The sequence below is a fragment of the Ictidomys tridecemlineatus genome, chromosome 5 (assembly GCF_052094955.1).
Source record: "Ictidomys tridecemlineatus isolate mIctTri1 chromosome 5, mIctTri1.hap1, whole genome shotgun sequence".
Lineage (NCBI taxonomy): Eukaryota > Metazoa > Chordata > Mammalia > Rodentia > Sciuridae > Ictidomys > Ictidomys tridecemlineatus.
This window is the reverse complement of record NC_135481.1, coordinates 6420044-6426043: the sequence shown is the minus strand read 5'-3', so window position 1 is coordinate 6426043 and position 6000 is coordinate 6420044.

The following is a 6000-nucleotide window of genomic DNA, read 5'->3' as shown; positions in this document are numbered from 1 at the left end:
ATCAAATGAAATATATAGACCTTGTTTGGATCCTGATTTGAACCAATCACAAAAGAACATGTATATGAGATAATCAGGGATCTATCTGAACATTGATTGTATACTTAAATATGTAAATTTTTTAAAATGTTGGGTTTTTTTTTTGGGGGGGGGTACTGGGGATTGAACCCAGGTGTACTTTACCACTGAACTACTAGCCCTTTTTATTTTTTGAGACTGGGTCTCACTAAATTGATGAAGGCCTTGCTAAGTTGCTTAGACTGGCCCCAAATTTATGATCTTCCTGCCTCAGCTTCCCAAGTTACTGGGATTACAGGCATGTGCCCTGCAGGAATTATTAGTGTTTTAATGTAATAATGGTACTGTATAAGAAACAGATCTTATTGTGGCTCAGTGGTAAAGAGCTTGCCTAGCATGTGTGAGGCCCTAGGTTCAATTCTCAACAGCACATATAAATAAAATAAAGGTCTATTGACAACAACAACAAAATGTTTTAAAAAAGGGATTGGGAACTGGGACTGTAGCTCAGTGGCAGAGCACTTGCCTAGCATGTGTGAGGCACTGGGTTCAATCCTCAGCACCACATAAAAATAAACAAAATAAAGGCATCTGTCCATCTACATTTACAAAAATTTTTTTTAAAAAGGGATCTAGTTTTTAGAGATACATACAAAATAGTTTATGAATTAGATAGACATAATATCTGGGATTTGCATGTATGTGGTTTTTTTGTGGGAGAAGAATGAGGGATACTAATGAAACAAGATTGGTCACATGTTAATAACTGAGGAAGTTGAGTGACAGATACATCAGGGTTCATTATATCATCATCTCTACTTTTGTATATTGTTTAAAATTTTCCATTACAGTAAATAACATCGATTGTGCAAAAGCAAAAGTGTCTAACCTTCTTAGCCAGTGATCATACTTTTCATCACTGATAAATAGGAAAACCAGACAGCCTGTGCCTTTTTTTTTCACATTTTCATACATGTATTTTGTATAATGATGAGGATCTCCTTCCACCATCCATGCTATTCCCCTTCTCCCTCCCTTCCCCTCCCACCCCTATTCCCTATCTAGAGGTAATCTTCCTCCCATGCTCTCCCTCTCTACCCCATTTTGAGTCACCACTCTTATATCAGAGAAGACATTCGGCATTTGTTTTTTTGGGATTAACTTCAGTTAGCATAATCTGCTCTAATGCCATCCATTTCCCTGCAAATGCCATGATCTTATTCTTTTTTAGTGCTGAGTAATATTCCATTGTGTATAAATGCCACATTTTTTAAAATTTTTAACCTATTCATCCACTGAAGGACATCTAGGTTGGCTCCACAGTTTAGCTATTGTGAATTGTGCTGCTATAAACATTGATGTGGCTGTGTCCCTGTAGTATGCTGTTTTTAGGTCCTTTGGGTATAGTCCAAGAGGAGGAATAGCTGGGTCAAATGGTGGTTCCAATCCCAGCTTTCCAAGGAATCTCCATACTGCTTTCCAAATTGGCTGCACCAATTTGCAGTCCCACCAGCAATGTATGAGTGTGCCTTTTCCCCTGCATCCTCACCAGCACTTGTTGTTGTTTGACTTCATAATGGCTGCCACTCTTACTGGAGTGAGATGAAACTCACTCATAAATGAAACTTGCATTTCTCTGATTGCTAGAGATGATGAGCATTTTTTCGTATATTTGTTGATTGATTGTATATTCTCTTCTGAGAAGTGTCTGTTCAGTTCTTTGACCCATTTGTTGATTGGATTATTATTATTATTATTTTGGTGCTTATCTTGTTCAGCTCTTTATAAATCCTAGGATGTAGGCTCCCTATTCACCTCACATATTGTTTCTTTTGCTGAGAAAAACTTTTTAGTTTGAATTCATCCCATGTGTTGATTCTTGGTTTTAATTCTTGTGCTATAGGCATCTTATTAAGGAAGTTGGGGTCTAGCCCCACATGATGGAGATTAGGGCCTACTTTTTCTTTTATTAGATGCAGAGCCTCTGGTTTAATCCTTGATCCATTTTGAGTTAACTTTTTGCATGGTGAAAGATAGGGATTCAATTTCATTTTGTTGCATATGGATTTTCAGTTTTCCCAGCACCACTTGTTGAAGTTGCTATCCTTTCTCCAGTGCATGCTTTTGGCACCTTTGTCTAATATAAGGTAGTTGTAATCTTGTGGGTTAGTCTCTGTGTCCTTTATTCTGTACCTTTGGTCTACCAGCCTGTTTTGGTGCCAAGTACCATGCTGTTTTTGTTACTATTGCTCTGTAGTAAAGTTTAAGGTCTGGTATAGCGATATCACCTGTTTCACTCTTCCTGCTTAGGTTGCTTTAGTTACTCTGGGTCTTTTATTTTTCCAGATGAATTTCATGATTGCTTTTGCTATTTCTATGAGGAATGCCATTGGGATTTTGATCGGAATTGCATTGAACCTGTATAGTGCTTTTGGTAGCATGGTCATTTTAACAATATTAATTCTGCCTATCCATGAGCAAGGTGGCACTTTCCATCTTCTAAGGTCTTCTTCTATTTCTCTCTTCTTCTATTTCTGTAGTTTTCATTATATAGATCTTTCACTTCTTTTGTTAAGTTGATTCCCAGGTATTTATTTATTTATTTTTTTGAGGATATTGTGAATGGGGTAGTTTTCCTCATTTCCTTTTCAGAGGACTTGTCACTGATATACAAAAATGCCTTTGTATATGGGTGTTGCTTTTATGTCCTGCCACTTTGCTGAATTCATTTACTGGTTCTAGAAGTTTCTTGGTAGAGTTTTTTGGGTCTTCTAGGTATAGAATCATATCATCAGCAAATAGTTCTAGTTTAAGTTCTTCTTTTCCTATAGTTATTCCTTTAATTTCTTTTGTCTGTCAAATTGCTCTGGCCAGTGTTTCAAGGACTATGTTGAATAGAAGTGCTGAGAGAGGGCATCCCTGTCTTGTTCCAGATTTTAGAGGGAATGCCTTCAATTTTTCTCCATTTAGAATGATGCTGGCCTGAGGCTTAGCGTAGATAGCTTTTAAAATGTTGAGGTAAGTTCCTGTTATCCATAGTTTTTCTAGTGTTTTGAACATAAAGGGGGATAAATACTGGGGATGGAGCCCAGGGGCCCTCAACCACTAAGCTACATTCCCAGCTCTTTTTTGTATTTTATTTAAAGATAGGGTCTCCCTGAGTTGCTTAGGGCCTTGCTAAATTGCTGAGGCTGGCTTTGGTCCTCCTGCCTCAGCCTCCCCAGCTGCTGGGATTACAGGTGTGCACCATCATGCCCAGCTCATATGCCTTCTTATGTGATGCTATGAGAAGTGTGTAGCACCATGTTTAGACTATTCTTGTCAAAAACACTTCACTTAGACATAATCAAGTCTTTAGAACTAACTACATTTATACAAAAATACAAGAGAAATAGAAACTGATGAAGTAACATCATAAGTAAAGAATCAGATAAATTCAGAATGTCAGACATTTAAAAAAACTCAGTCTCTTCAGAAACCAAATTTCTGGAACACACACTAATACCACTATGTTTGTAGGCAGACTGTATTTGTGCCAAGGTGTCTACCTTGAGTCCCTGGGGTAGTCACTGAGGCCAATAAACTCCTTTCTCCAAATGTTTTGAAATGCATAAGATTACAAAATGAAAGTATAAAATAAAATAATTATGTTGAAATATAGCTACTAAGATACTTTAAAATATGGTAGGTACATACTTCATTATGAAGGCATTAAATAACAGGGGCTAACAGCAGGTCTAATAACAGTGATTTCAAAGTAGTGGCGAATGTAAATGATATTTCTGAGATACGTGCAAGAACTGTGATTTCTACAAGCGACAGAGTCACAGGTGCTGCTGATTATTGTAGATCGTTACCTTCATTTATAATGATAGAAAATGTTAAATATCTATTAGAATTTGGAGAAAATAAAGATGTCATTTTCCCCCCATTCAAGTTTATGAACTGTTTGAATTACATCCACGGCCTTCTAGAATAAGAACTTCAGGTCACCTGGTGTGGTGGTCCAAGGTTGTAATCCCAGCAGCTCTGGAGGACCACTGCCCCTGAAGCTCTCCTGGCAGACACCACTAGAGAGGCCACTGGAGGTGGCTTCACAGTCAGCCTTGTTCTCTCAGATTCCTTTTTCTTTTATGGTAAAAGAAAACAAACAAAAAAAACCCAATAGAAATGGGATAGAGAAAAATGTACACACCAAATGGTGGGTAAGTAAATGGGGTGAAATAAACAATTCCTCAAGTTTTTGCCCTGAATTCCATATTTCTGATTTGCTGCACCATGAAAACCTAAATATTTAAATATCACCTGTGTAATAAAAACATAAAGCCAAAAAAGTTAGCTTAAATATAAATACAGAAAAAACACCAAGAGGGTGCTAGGAGAAGGAAACTCAGATACTCAAACATCTTTATGGGAGGAACTGGGCAGATGAGGGATATAGGTGGGAAAACCGACTTTCACTTTTTTTTTTCTGGTACTGGGGATCTAATCCGGGGTGCTTTACCATTGAGTAAATACTCAGCTTTTAATTTTTTTTTTTAAATATTCTTCTAGCTGTTGATAGATCTCTTTTTATTTATACACAGTGCTGAGAATCCAACCCAGTGCCTCACACATGCCAGGCAAGCGTGCTATTGCTGAGCCACAGTCCCAGCCCCAGCTTTTTAAATTTTGAGACAGGGTCTTACTAAGTTGCTGAGAGCCTCACTAATTTGCAGGGGCCGGCCTTGAATCCCTGATCCTTCTGCCTTCACTTCCCGAGTCGCTGGAATTACACGTGTGGGCTACCACCCTCCTCAGCTCCTTTCTAAAATTTTGAATTAAGAAAGTACGTATTTGATACTCCAACTTTTTTTTTAGAGTACTGGAGTAGTTTTGGTGTGAATGGTCACAGAGGTTCTTCCCCTTTTTAGAATACTGGAAGGTCTAGTAGACACAAGCTGGTGTATATTCGACTGCAATAATGAAATGTTTTTTGTAGGCTTTTGAAGACAAAGAAGGAGTTGTGTTAAAAGGAGAACGAAGAAGAAATTAGTGTCAAAAAAGGAGAGGCATCCGAAATGGGAGGGTGCAAACATTCCCCCCTTCAGGGGAAGGTTTTTCTTGTTTTGGTACTGGGAATTGAACCCAGAGGTGCTTTACCTCTGTGTTCCATCCCCAACTCTTTTTATTTTAAGGCAAGGTCTGTTGCTTAGGGCCTTGCTAAATTGCTGAGGCTGGCCTCCTATTTTGGTCCTCCTGCCTCAGCCTCCGGAGCCTCTGGAATTACAGGCAAGCACAGTCACGCAGGGCTAGGGGGGTAGGTTTAGAAAAGCCCAGGTTTAGAAAAACCTGTGTAAAGCAGGTATGTAAGTAGGGAGCTATGAAAGCACTTAAATTCCCAACTCAAGATTGGTGTTTACTCCTTGTTGGCACAGTGCTAAGCCTTTGCTTGTAACACAGGGAGGAAACGGCCTGATATTTTGCAGCAGAGCCAACTGGGGGGGTTGTGGTCAGGGGAACAACATGAAGAAACCAGTTTGCATTGTGTGTACATCTCAGATAGACAGGATGGCAAAATAGGGGGCCGACCCACCAGGTAAGGAGCCCCGACCTTGGCACCATGCACGATGGCCTCTTCCGGTGAGCACTAGGGTGAGGGAGACGCAGGAGCCAACAAATGGCCACAAGCCCCCTAAAGAGCCAGGGGGTGGGCTTCCTGTACAACGAACGTTCCAGAGGCAGGCCTCATCACTGCCGCTAAAGCTGCCCTACGTAGACACCGCCGAGAGGCCGCCCTGTTCTCTCTGGCCACTTCAACACCCAAGTCTGTGTGGCTTTATTTTGTTGCGGGGACGCGCACCGGGTCTTTGCCGTTCTTTCGTCCTGGAGGGTCCAGTGCCTCACTCACCCAACCCCCACCCCGCCCTAACGACGCACACAATCAGCTCCGGGCTCCAACAAGCCGGAACGGCGTGGGGAGAGGCGACTCGAGGTGGAGGA